This window comes from Scyliorhinus canicula, chromosome 1 (assembly GCF_902713615.1).
Source record: "Scyliorhinus canicula chromosome 1, sScyCan1.1, whole genome shotgun sequence".
Taxonomy (NCBI): Eukaryota; Metazoa; Chordata; class Chondrichthyes; order Carcharhiniformes; family Scyliorhinidae; genus Scyliorhinus; species Scyliorhinus canicula.
In genome coordinates this window covers 287,633,382-287,647,814 of record NC_052146.1, presented here as the reverse complement: position 1 = coordinate 287,647,814, position 14,433 = coordinate 287,633,382, and the positions used below count along the sequence as shown (strand labels likewise).

General features: G+C 47.7%; 1 protein-coding gene across 1 annotated transcript in view; it reads right to left on the bottom strand.

Moving 5' to 3' along the window:
* ttc27 (tetratricopeptide repeat domain 27) overlaps positions 1-14,433 on the bottom strand; it is a 254,749-nt gene that overhangs the window by 62,550 nt on the left and 177,766 nt on the right. The gene's annotated exons all lie outside the window — the stretch shown is intronic.

Sequence of the window (14,433 nt, the reverse complement as noted above, 5' to 3'; positions counted from 1 at the left end):
CCCATTTTCCTGCCTTCTCTCCATAACGCCTGATCCCTTTATTAATCAAGAACCTATCTATCTCTGTCTTAAATACACTCAGTGATTTGACCTCCATACCTTCTGCAGCAAAGAGTTTCACAGATTCATCACCCTCTGGCTGAAGAAAGTTCTCCTCACCTCTGTTTTAAAGGATCGTCCCTTTAGTCTGAGATGGTGTCCTCTGGTTCTAGTTTTTCCTACAAGTGGAAACATCCTCTTCACGTCCACTCTGTCCAGGCCTCGCAGTATCCTGTAAGTTTCAATAAGATCCCCCCTCATCCTTCTAAACTCCAACGAGTACAGACCCAGAGTCCTCAACCGTTCCTCATACGAGAAGTTCTTCATTCCTGGGATCATTCTTGTGGATCTCCTCTGGACACTTTCCAAGGCCAACACATCCTTCCTTAGATACAGGGCCCAAAACTGCTCACAATACTGCAAATGGCGTCTGACTAGAGCCTTATATAGCCTCAGAAGTACATCCCTGGTCTTGTATTCTAGCCGTCTTGACATGAATGCTAACATTGGATTTGCCTTCCTAACTGCCGATTGAATCTGCACATTAACTTTAAGGGAATCGTGAGCAAGGACTCTCAAGTCCCTTTGTCCTTCTGATTTCCTAAGCATTTCCCCATTTAAAAAATATTCTATGTCTAAATTCCTCCTTCCAAAGTGCATAACCTCACACTTTTCCACATTGTATTTCATTTGCCACTTCATTGGCCATGCTAAATTGCCCTTAATTGTAAAAAAAATCTACACTACTTATCAGAAACCAATAAATCAATATATTTGTAAAAGTTTGAGTGACATGCGATGGCTGCAAAATTGGATTGTGTTGAAATTTCTTTCTTGAACTGTTCTTCACAAATGTAACCTTGCACCTCTGCTCTCATTTTAATGAAGACTCCTTACCACTCCTTTCATGTCCTTTTCCTAAAAGAAAATCAATGAAAACATTTGCAGGAGGAAAGTTTCCAAGGCTATGAGGGAAAGGTATGAATGGAGGACTAGCTCATCCAAAGAGCCTGAAGAGACGTGGTGAACGAAGTAGCCTACTTCTCTGATGCTTCTATGAGTTTAGCTCATCATCCTATCCTCCTCCTTCAGGTACCAGACCCCAGAGAGGTGACCATGGACTTCCATTGGATCGGTCAGTCATTATACTTGGCAAGTACTCTAGTGGTTTGCTGTTACCTTATGCATTATGGCTGACCAGGGGCGGGATTCTCCCCTACCCGGCGTGACGGGGGGTCCCGGTGTAGGGGAGTGGCGCCAACCACTCCAGGGTCGGGCCTCTTCCCCACCTTTGGGGGCTAGCCCCGCGCCAGAGCGGTTGGCACCAGAAGACTGGCGCAAAAAAACCGGCGCCAGCGCCAGCGGGGCTGGCCGAAAGGCTTTCGCCGGTCGGCGCATGCGCTGGCTGTGACGTCAGCGGCCAGCTGCCGCTGATGTCACCACCGGCGCATGCGCGATGTGGGTTTCTCTTCCGCTTGCGCCATGGCGGAGGCCGTGGCGGCCGCAGAAGAGAAAGAGTGCACTGGCCCGGAGTCTGAGCGGGGGGCCCCGATCGCGGACCTGGCCACCGTGGGGACACACCCCGGGGTCCAATCGCCCCGCGCCCCCCCCCCCAGAACCCCAGGGGCCCGGTTGCGCCGCCGATCCTGCCGGCACCAGAGGTGGTTCAAACCTCGGCGGCGGGAGGTGCCTCCCAGCGGCGGGACTTCGCCCCATCGCGGGCCGGAGAATCGCCACAGGGGCCTCGCCGATCGGAGTGGCGTGATTCCCGCCCCCGCCACTTCCCGGGTGGCGGAGAATCTCTGCCACGGCTGGGGCGGGATTTTCGGCGGCCCCAGGCGATTCTTCGACCCTGCTGGGGGTCGGAGAATTTCACCCCAGGAAACTCTCTCACTCACACCCCTGCCATCAGGCACATTGGAAGGATTTGCAGGCTGATAATCAAACTGTCCGTCTGGCCATGTTGTGCACGCACCTTCCATGGGCCAGATCTGAACCCAGAGTTTCTGACCCAGATCTGGGGATGCTACCAATGTGCCACAAGACATTCCCCATCATCAGTATGGATCGAATTATTCTGATTAAAACTTGGGACATAGCTGCAATGATAAATTTGTGCCAAAGTTAGGCTAAACCAAAAACAGAAACTAGAAGCACGTTGCAAGGCTGTATTCCATCTGGTGCTTAGGTCATTTTGAATCTTAAACTTTGTCGGTTCCCTAGCAGCTGCAGCTTTCAAGATCATTTGTACTTCATTACAGAGGAAAAGCTGGAAACATGAAATAGTCTAAAAGTTGGCGTTTTGGGGAAGCTAACTGAATGTTCCAGTTAAGACTTATACCACATGGGGCATATAATATTGCACTGTACTCAATTTTCTCTGTAATTGTTCACATGGTCTCCAGTTTCATGTTTGTCATGGTGAGGAATGTCAGTACTCAGTACTGGGAGCGTTCTCTTATTTTTGGTGCCCATTGTCTGCACTGACCATTTCTAGAGCATGGAATGTTTGCTCAGTAAAGCTCTTAGAACTCAAATAGTCAAGTGAAGGTCAGCACACTGGAGCCTAGTTTTCGTGCATTTGCAAACTTTACTGACAGAGATACATATTACAGTACTGTGTACCTTCAATCAACAACCATGCCTTATCTGTGTGCATAAGTGAGTACCCAACTAACATCCACTATCTGAGTCCAAAGATGTGCGGGTGAGGTGGATTGGCCATGATAAATTGCCCTTAGTGTCCTAAAGAATAAGGTTAATGGGGGGGGTTGTTGGGTTAAGGGTTTGGGGTGAATATGTGGGTTTGAGTGGGGTGATCATTGCTCGGCACAACATCGAGGGCCGAAGGGCCTGTTCTGTGCTGTGCTGTTCTAAATATCTAAACACCCAAGCAACATATAATGACCACTCAGTTCAACAATGCCCCTCCAGTCTGCAGGTAGCAGTCGCAAATGTAAATACTTCCAGATTTGTCTGATCAGTACAAATCGGATTGGACTTTGCTCCATGATGTTCGAGAACAGAATAAGTACTATAATAATTAGTGAAACAGCTACCCTTACAGGAACGCAATATAGGCTGAGAGATACATAGTCATACTGGATTTCCAGAATTGACAAGGTGTCCATTACCCAATTAAGGACCATTTAGATCTGAAATGTTAACTCTGTTTCTCTGGAGCAGCACGGTGGCGCAGTGGGTTAGCCCTGCAGCCTCACGGCGCCGAGGTCCCAGGTTCGATCCCGGCTCTGGGTCACTGTCCGTGTGGAATTTGCACATTCTCCCCGTGTCTGCATGGGTTTCACCCCCACAACCCAAAGATGTGCAGGGTACGTGGATTGGCCACGCTAAATTGCCCCTTAATTGGAAAAAATGAATTGGGTACTCTAAATTTATGAAAAAAAAACTTTCTCTCCACAGATGCTGTGGGACCTGTTGAGTTTATCTAACATTTCCTGCTTTTATCCTAATTCTCCATCTTGAAGTATAATTTAAGTCATTATCAATAAATTATCCTATATTTTAATAATGATAATAATAATAATCTTTTATTGTCACAAATATGAAGTTACTGTGAAAAGCCCCTAGTCGCCAGATTCAGGCGACTGTTTAGGTGAGCTGGTACGGGAATTGAACCCATGCTGCTGGCCTTCTTCTGCATTACAAACCAGCTGCCGAGCCCACTGAGCTAAACTGGCCCATAAATCTAATTTTCATAAATCTAATTGAACCAGCATTTTTATTTTGCACATAACCTGAAGAAATATTGCAGAATTAAACAAACTGACTTCCCATACTTTGATATTACAAAATACAGAAAACTTTAACAAACCAGACATTCTCCAGATACCTTTTCTCATGCCCAACACAACGGGGAACCACTTCCACAGCCTGCCTTGCTTCCTATAATATGCGACCTTGCGTGCAAAGCAATCCAAACAAGGGAACAATAAATCCTCATTGCCATAAATTTGTATGTTAGGAAAGAGTTAATGTTAGAATTGAAGCTTTAATTGTTTAATAGACCATAATTGATAGACATTATATATATATATAGAAAATATATATAAAAGAGGGTACAGGTGGAACTGTGGAGTTGGACGAGAGTGACTTTAGAACACAAAAAAATTGGATTTGAAGAAGACTTGCTTTCTAGGTCTTATTGGAGGGTCTGCACATGGCACAGTGGTTAGCACTGCTACCTCATGACTCCGAGGACCCGGGTTCGATCCCGGCCCGGGTCACTGTCCGTATTGAGTTTGTACATTCTCTCCGTGTCTGCGTGGATTTCACCCCACAACCTAAAAAGATGTGCATGTTAGGTGGATTGGCCATATCTCTTTATTAAAACAGTAAAAAATATATACAAGGCCAAACGGTACAAACACTAATTTTGTGTTGGAGAAACAGGGTACCCTCCCCTCAGTACCAATGTAGTGGTATACTCTGATTGGATACTCTGATTATTGGTGTACTCTGGTTGGATACTGATTATTAAAACAGTTCACAACACATTTCTACAAAAAACAAATGGTACAAGCACTAAACTTTGAGCTGGAGAGACCAGATACCCTCGCCTCTGTACCAACAGAAGGGAAAGGAAGGGGGGGTGATGAGGAGAGAGGGGAAAGGGGGGTGGTGGGGAGGGAGGGAGTCGGGGTGTTGGTGGAGGGGGGCCCTTATAGGACACGGCCTGAACTATCTATGGAGGCAGAAAAACAAAAGAACCTTCAATTATGATGTAAACTGGGGGACTTCCGGTGACGGTGGGCAGGAGGCAGCTGCGCAATGGAGGGCTCCCGTTCAGGAACGGCATTTTCAGGGCTTTAAGCCGGGTCCTAGGGTCCACGGAGGCGGCTAAAGCAGGAGAAGGCACAGAGGAGGCACATTGAAGACACAGTAAAGGAAAATGTCGAGGGTGATCAAAAAAAAAGGCCGGGAAAAAAAACAGCTGAAGGTCCAACGGGGAGTGGGAAGGTCACTGTGGGGTCACCAAGGAAAATGGAGGCTGGAGCACCAGGGGAGGCCGCATTGCTTACGGCTGAAGAAATAACTAAGGTGATGGCTGCGGAATTCGAAAGGCAGTTTACAAAATACATGGAGACAATGAGGAAGGAGATGAGGGAGGTTTTGAGTGTGCTGGTGGAGGAGGCGATTTCCCCGGTGACGACGGCAGTGGTGAGCGCAGTGGCGCGGAGATGAGGGAGCAAGGGGAGGCGCTGAAGAAAGTGGAGGAGACATTATTGCAGCACGGTGATCAACTTACCTCAATGGGGAAGGAGATGCGGAAGGTGATGGAGATTAACAAGGATCTGCAAGGAAAAATGGAAGACCTGGAAAACAGATCCAGGCAACAGAATTTGAGGATTGTGGGGCTGCCCGAAGGAGTTGAAGGGCCGAGGCCGACTGAGTATTTTGCCACGATGCTGGCGAAACTATTGTGAGAGGGGGAGGATCCCTCCAATATGAACTGGATCAGGCGAGTGAGCCGCCAAGGGTACTGACTCTGTGCTTCTGTAGGTACAGTGTGAAGGAGAAGGTCCTGTGCTGGGCCAAGCAAAAGCGGGTGGTACAGTGGCTGGAGCTGGTATACGTGTATACCAGGACTTTACAGTGGAGCTGGCGAGGAGGCGGGCTGCTTTCAACCGGGTGAAGAGGGCACTGTATATTAGCAAGGTGCAGTGCGGCATTGTATATCCAGCGAAGCTGAGGGCGACTTACAAGCTCAAGGACTTTTATTTTGGAACGGCGGCAGCAGCGGAGGAGTTTGCGAAGGCAGAAGGACTGTGGCAGAACTGAGAAATTGACAAATGGCCGTGTGCCGATGTAACCACATGAGTGTATTTTCTTCTTTTTTGTTTCACTGCGTGCGGGTGTATGGGCTAAAGGAGCCAATGTTGTATATATTTGGACAAGGGAAGTGTTGGGACTTTCACTCGAAGTGAGTGCTCTTTGGGGTGTAGGTGGATATGCGGGGTTTGTTTGCTTAAAGGGGATTTCTGGGCTTTTCTAGGGCCGGGCAAGGGGAAAAGGGACCTGGGCGGGGGCCAGTTTAAGTCGGCCAGTGAACGGGAGTGAGGTGGGGGGGAGGGGCTGCGGCCATCGGAGCCTGGCAGAACAGGGTCCGAGTGGTCTAGCCGGGGTGGAAAGTTGGGGGGAAGGAACCGAGATTGGGGGGACGAGTTTTACAAGAGGCAGTGGACGGGAGGAGTTTGGGGGGGGGGTGTGTTTACAACTCTTGGGTATCATGTACGGTATTCTTTCAGAGGTTGGATGGCGTTGAGTGTAGGGGTGGGGAGTGGACTCTATGGTGACCATGGGCGGTTCCGGACTCCTTTTTCTTTTTCTCCTTTGTGTTTTGTTTCCACCGTGGGAGGGTTTGTTTTATTGGATGCATATATTGACAGGTGGGCCATTGTTTGGGGTGGTGGGAGGATGGGGTCTTTGTTATTGTTAAGGGGATTGATTTTGTATTTGTTACCGTTTACTGTCTGTGGGTGGGGTGTAAATTTTGAAGGAAAATGTGAAAATAAAAACATTAAAAAAAATTATGATGGAAATTGTCCCTTAATTGGAAATTTTAAAAAAAAGATACCATTGGAGCTTAACAATGTACTCTATTTAATAATAACAATAGACCTCGCCAGGTGATGGATAAACAACACTGTGACAGGCCGTATATACTCAGGAAGTGAACCACAAATTAGTTATTAAGTTACAATTAAACAGATGCAACAGTAAAACCAGTAGATATTAATGCAAAATATTTTTTGCTTTCTGATCAACGCGTAAACTAGTTTTCAAATAATAAAGCACTCGAGATTTCAGGAATTCTTGGAAGTTGGGTTATATGCCTGTGAGGAAAAGCTTAGAAGTGAAATTATTCCACTGGCTGGTATGCCCATGAACAATTTCAAATTTTTCCATGGTTTCACCCCTCATCATCTCTGTAAATTCCCACCCCCCCCCACCCCCACCCTGCGAACCCCACAATCGTCAGATATCCGTACTCATCCAATTCAGGTCTTTTCAATGTCCCCAGATCTAATTGCTCCACGACTGTTGCCATGCCTCCAGCTGCCGAGCCATGGACATCGCTCTATAAATATCTCCGCCTCACTCTCTTCCCGCCTTTAAGACAGTCCTTCAAACCTGCCTCTTTCACCAAGCCTTTGGTCATACAATCATAGAATTTACAGTGGAGAAGGAAGCCATTCAGCCCATTGAGTCTCACCGGTCCTTGGAAAGAGCACCCTATTTAAGTCCACAGCTCCACCCTATTCCCGTAACCCAGTGACCCCAGCAAATCTATTTTTGGACACTAAGGGCAATTTACAACGGCCAATCCACCTAACCTGCACATCTTGGGACTGTGGGAGGAAACCGGAGCATCCGGAGGGAACCCACGCAGACACGGGAGAACGTGCAGACTCCGCACAGACAGTGACCCAAGCCGGGAATCGAACCTGGGACCTTGGAGCTGTGAAGCAACTGTGCTAACCACTATGCTACCGTCATCTGCCGTGATTTCCACGTGTACCTTGGGATGCATTACAACATTAAAGGCACTATAACTGAAGGTTGTTGCTTAATTTCAGTTTCACTAGGCCGACAGTAACAACTTGAACCTAGTGCATTAAAACGGACCCAAGGCATTTAACGAGTGATGACTGCACAGTGCTCAGTTCCAGTTGCAACTCCTCAGATAATGAAACGGTTCACTCTCACATGCAGCAAAACTTGGACTACATGCAAGCTGGGGTTCTTAAGTGGCAAGTAACAGTCATGCCACACAAGTGTCAGGCAGTGCTCATCTCAAGAGAGAATTTAATCATCTGCCCATGACATTCATAATCGACATCCGACGGGGGTCACCAATGTTAGTTGTACATGAATTACGATTAATTGTATGCAGATGGTGAGCATTAACTCAGGAGTCCCTTGTGCCACTATAAAAAGACAGACTGAAAAGATGTCCAAAATCAAGATACTGTGGATGGTGGAAATCTGAAATAGAAAGAGAAAATGCTGGAAATACTCAGAAGTAAGGCAGCATCAATGGAGAGAGAAATGGAGTGAAAGATTCATTTTGGTGGCTTTTGCAGCTGAGCATTTCTGGGTTAGTTTGTGTATATTATGTTAGGAAACTGTAGCTCTGTAAATTAATGCTTACAGAAGTGTATGAAAGCTAGTTACAGGTCTCTCCTTCACCAACTAGCTTTTTCAAGTCTAACAACCATTTTTTTTTGTCTGTTAAATTATTATTTTTTTATTCATTCAGAGTTTACAGTTCAATGTCATTACATTGAGAAGCAACAGCTCTTGGTCTCTTCATGAACACTGCAGCCACCACCAGCAGGGACAGAGACAGCATCATGAAGCCAACGGATACTCCTTGCAGAACCCAAGAAGGAGAAGCACTATTTCCTTCATGCAGGCTCTTTGACTGGAGACTCTCATCTTCCAGGAAAATGGGACCAGGAGCACTCACTAATGTTCCCTCATGGTCATTGATACTCCTGCGCCGTATCTTTGGGCCACATTTGGATGAACAGTCATCCTGACAAGAGGGTGAACAGCCTTCAGCATTGCAGTGCAGGTAAACCCATCCACCAGTAGACTCCATTGCACCTCATGGTCAGGGGCAGGAACAGGAGTTGCCCAGCAGTCATGCAGCCTCAGGACAATCATTGGGTCAGTGCGATCCAGGACACGAACCTCCACAAACACTGTTTCCTGAAGGATGCTCCGAATGGGGTAGTCACTATCCACATACCAGGAACTGTAATCACCACCTGAAGGTGCTGTCCCGGGTTATTGAACCCAGCTTCCCAGTCTGAATCATCCTCTTCCCCAAGACATCTGTTTCATATATCAAGGATCCATCTTCCTCCTGCAATGAGGCTGACTCATTTAGTGGGAAAATGCTTTGACCCTTCAATACTCATCCGCTTGCTGGAGCCACAAGAGGTAATTGGAAAGTGGAAAGTCACAAATTGGGCAGTGATTAGTTTAGGCTTGCACTCAGCCTCTTGTCCATCCTTCACATACAGAGATGACAGTTTGAGGGCAGGACGGGTCAGGTTCCTGGAGATCACTATGAGGAACTGACCATCAGCTGTGCACACTGCAAAGTGAGAAAATCATTTCACTGCTCCTGTTGTTGGTCAGGGACCTCAAAATATCACTGACAAAGCCACAAACAGCTCATCTTCCTCTTGCAGCTCAACCATTGTTTTGATAGGATTGAGTAAGGATGTGTTTTTGACAAACACAGGAAAGTCAGTCATTGGAGTAGAGCTGTGCTGATTTAAACTGCCCCCAAAGACAGGCAAGAGGATTGCCAACTCTATTTATTAATGGGTGATTCTGAAACCTTCATTTATATTCTAAAACTATCCATTGTAATACAACCAAACCAATCTACAAATAGTTCTACCATAGGCCATCATTACCAGCTCTTAAAATCATTGATATCTGCTGCTTCCATCACCCTTGTGGGCTGAGTTCTAGATCTCTACCACTTGGAAGAAAAAATACAGTCCCTTGCCCCCAAGATCTTAAATCAGAGTCCCTAATCCTTGCCAGCTAGTGGGCTTGCCCTCGCCTACCTTCTCCACAACTGTCAATTGTGTCCACCTGAAATTCAACTACCTCCTGTAGTGATATTATGGTTGTGTTGCAATTCACCAACTGACCACTGGATGTCTCACAAGTTAACTGATCAGACACTGGCTGGAGGAAATAAAAGAGAGCTTGCATGTGCATGATTTTCATGTTGCCTTGTATAAAACATACCCCCAGTTAATGTTAAAATCATTTATAACCTTAACAAGTGTCCTTGTAATCAATCAGGCCATCCAACAACATTACACCCCCTCTTTTCTCCAAGGGGAACAGCCCCAATTGAAGCCCAAGATCTAATTGGCTTTGCCAATTACTATTACTCAATCTTCAAAGATTAAGGCATATGCACTTCCACCACCCACATCACTAAATGTCAGAATCTACCTCTCCCGCAACTATGACTTCACTTTAGCAAATTTCATCAGCCCTTTCTGCTGACATTACAGGGCTGTCCTAGCCCCCATTTCCTTTTTTTTTTATAAATTTAGATTACCCAATTATTTTTTCCAATTAAGGGGCAATTTTAGCATGGCCAATCCACCTACTCTGCACATTTTTGGGTTGTGGGGGCGAAACCCACGCAGACACGGGGAGAATGTGCAAACTCCACACGGACAGTGACCCAGAGCCGGGATCGAACCTGGGACCCTCAGCGCCGTGAGGCGGTTGTGCTAACCACTAGGCCACCGTGCTGTCCTAGCCCCCATTTTCAAGTCTAGTCTGCTCATTCTGCTGACATTACAGGGCTGTCCTAGCCCTCATTTTCCAGTCTTGCAGCACTTCACTCAAGCAATCCAACATCCACCAAATTCCCTTCATCAACCTCCAATTTCAAGTCCAGTATAATTTGCCTTTCAAAAAAAGTCAGCTCTCAACTCCAACCTGATGCCCATTATTTTTCTCTTGATAATATTTCAAAATCCTTGCCGACCAGAAGTCAAAAATCCATGTGCTGTTAAACCCTGAAGCTTGTCATATTGCAATCTAACACCTCCCCCTGATCTCGGGACAGAAGGATGATGTCAGGCCGATCACGGGGCTGGGGGGGGAGGGGGGGGGGGGGAGTGAGAGTGGGGGGGGGGGAAGTGGAGAGTGGGGGGGGGAGTGGCGTAGTGGGGGGGGGGGGGGAGTGCGCGAGTGGGGGGGGGGGAGTGTAGAGTGGTGGGGGACGTGAGAGTGGAGGGGGAGTGGAGAGTGGGGGGAGTGGAGTCAGTGGGGGGGGGGAGTGGAGAGTGGGGGGGAGGACGGTAGGGCGAGTGGGGGGGGGGAGGTGGAGCGTGGGGGGGAGTGGAGGAGATGGGGGGGGGATAGTGGAGAGTGTGGGGGGGGAAGTGAGGGGAGGGGGGGGAGAGGGGGAGGGGGGAAGAGGGGGAGGGGGAGAGGGGAGGGGGAGAGGGGGAGGAGGGGGAGGGGGGGAGAGAGGGGGAGGGGGGAGAGAGGGGAGGGGGGAGAGGGAGGGAGAGAGGGGAAGGGGGGAGAGAGGGGAAGGGGGGGAGAGAGGGGAAGGGGGGGGAGAGGGGGAGGGGGGGAGAGAGGGGGAGGGGGGGAGAGAGGGGGAGGGGGGGAGAGAGGGGGAGGGGGGGAGAGAGGGGGAGGGGGAGGGGGGGGGAGGAGAGGGGGAGTGGTGGGGTGAGGGGGAGTGTGGGGGGAGGGGGGCTCAAATCTAACAACCATTGACTAGAGAGTTAATTGGACCATCCATGGCCGGTTTAGCTCAGTTGGCTGGACAGCTGGTTTGTGATGCAGAACATGACCAACAGCGCGGGTTCAATTCCCCTACCGGCTGAGGTTGTTCATGAGGGTTCCGGCTTCTCAACCTTGTCCCTCGCCTGATGTGTGGCGATCCTCAGGTTAGCTCTCCTCCTCAAAGGGTCAGCAACCACACTGGGACTGCAGCGCTGAGGGTTCGAATCCCAACCCTGGGTCGCTGTCCGTGTGGAGTTTGCACACTCTCCCCATGTCTGCGTGGGTTTCACCCCCACAACCCAATGATGTGCAGGGTAGGTGGATTGGCCACGCTAAATTGCCCCTTAATTGGAAAAGAAAAATAACTGGGTACTCTAAAATGTAACAAAAAAAAGGGGACAGCAATCTATGGTCATGAGACTCTGATAACTTTACTTACTTTACTATTTCTACAAGAGTGTTTCAGAAGCTGGGAATTCTAACTCACCTTCTGACTCCCTAACAGGGGTGTAATGGAAAGAATGCTCTCCACTAGCCTGGATGAGCAGAACTCCAACAATACTTAAGAAGCTCAACAGCATTCAGGACAAAACAGCCTGCTTGATTGGCTCCTAGTAACCACTTTAAACATTCACTCCCTCCACCAGCAGCACACTGTTGCTGCACTGTGTACCATGGAAAAGATATGCCACAGAAATCCGTCAAGGCTGTAACCTCCTTCAGCTAGAAGAACAAGTGTAGCGGGGCATGCGAACTCCACCACTTGGAAGCTCCCCTCCAAGTCATGGACTACGCAATATTTCACCATTCCTTCATCGTCACTGAGTCAAAATCCTAGACCTCCCTTGCTAACGGCAGTGGATATACCAACACCACACAAGCTGCAGTGGTTTGAGGTGGCACACCACCATCTCAAGGACAATTAGGGATGGGCAATAAAAGCCAATTTCGCCAGTGATGCCCACATCCTAGGAACAAATAAGAAAACGAGCGTGACACTGGGATATGGTTTAATGGATTAAAGTTCAAACAAAGAATTATCAGGAAGGTATCTCACAATTAAATACATCTTTCGATCACAGGAGGGTGCAAAGCTATTAGATTGGTTTGATAAATCCTACGCCCAGTCACATACCTGCTTCTGTATAAAGCAAATGTGAGCGCCTGGTAAAGATTTTTAAAAAGCACCAGGCTCCTTTGTGCAGCCCAGCAAGTGGAATTGTGCATTTCTGCCATATATGTGTCCTTGACAATCAACCATCTGGACAGAGATCACCAAACCGTTGACTCACACGTAAATACTATTTATTTCACATCAAATTAAAGTGGTCAGCAGATGGTCAACTGCCAGATTTCCTTGAACCATTTAAAATTATATCTACATGGAATTGAATAAGTGCAGACTTTGTGGTCAACAGCGTTGGTGACACGTTGCCCACAAAGGCCTGGCAATTTCTGTGGTATCAATTTCACCGTTTGTAATGTTCATTTCATCTGGAGGAAATCACCATCCATTCATCCAGCAACAGTGGTGTCATCAAAGAGTATAATCAGTCAATCACAAGAAAGAATTCTCAAAGTCGACAAACTAATCAGTACGATGCACTAGTTATCCTTCATTTTTTAAATAAATTTCACAAGAGACCAAAATAAAGGCTGGGACAGAGAGATTAGAAATAGAAACTAAACTTTAAAAGGATATTAAAAAAATATGAAATTCTCAGACTGGAAAAATTAAGCACAAATCAAACAGAAAATTAGTTTTTCAGTTCCAGGGAGGTGTTCGGAAGTAGACATGACTTGGTAAGTAAATCTTCAAAAATAAGGAACATCTCGCCAACAAGATTTTAAAATGATATTATAGCACAAGTGGTAGGTTCTTGTTAGTTCAGTGGTTTCTAAATAATTGTTATCAGCTGGTCTTCAACATTGCTCCCCATGGAGGGCTGGGGAACCACTGACAGCAACTTCTGGGTTTTTGTTATACCAGAAGTAACGACAGTGAATGCTGACACGGTTACACTAGCATTAGTGCAACATCCAAGCGATCGAAAACAAGCTGGATGAACTTAATGCCAGACTTACCTCTCAGAGGGAAGTAAGAGACTGTTGTGTGCTCTGTTTCACAGAGACATGGCTCACCCCCGCCTCACCGGACTGTGCCATACAACCTGAAGGCTTCTCAATTCACCGGGCGAATCGCACTGCGTCATCAGGCAAAGCGAAGGGTGGAGGGGTGTGCCTCCTCATCAACTCCTCCTGGTGCTTGGATGTGGCGACCCTGGCGACCTACTGCTCCCCAGACCTGGAATACCTGACCGTGAAGTGGCGCCCATATTATCTTCCACGCGAGTTCACTTCAGCCATTATCGCAGCGGTCTACATCCCACTCCAGGCAGAAGTGAGGAAGGCGCTGGACGAACTATACACAGTTATAAACAACTACGAAACAGAACACCCGGAGGCCTTGTTCATCGTGGCCGGAAACTTCAACAGGGCCAACCTCAAGAGTGTACTGCCAAAATTCAACCAGCACATCTCCTGTCCCACCAGGGGCGACAACACTCTTGACCACTGCTACTCAAAAATTAAGAACGCCTACTGTTCCATCCCCCGACCGCACATTGGGAAATCAGACCATAAGATGGTGCTCCTTCTCCCGGCATACGAGCAGAAACTCAAGCGGGAGAATCCAGCTAAGAAGGTTGTGCAGTGCTGGTCCGAGGAGACAGAAGAGCTCTTACGTGACTGCTCAGAGACAGTGGACTGGCCCATATTTAAGAACTCAGCGACCAACTTAAATGAGTATGCCACCACCGTCACAGACTTCATCAGCAACTGCGTGGACGACTGCGTGCCAAAGAAAGCAGTACGTACGTTCCCCAACCGGAAACCATGGCTCAATCGCGAGATTGACTCCCTACTGAAGGACAGATCTGAGGCGTTCAAGGCAGACAACCCTGACCTATACAAGAAATCCAGGTACGACCTCCGCAAAGCCATCCGAGATGCCAAGAGAGAATATCAAACTAAGCTAGAGTCACAGACAGACTTTCGGCGGTTGTGGCAAGGACTAAA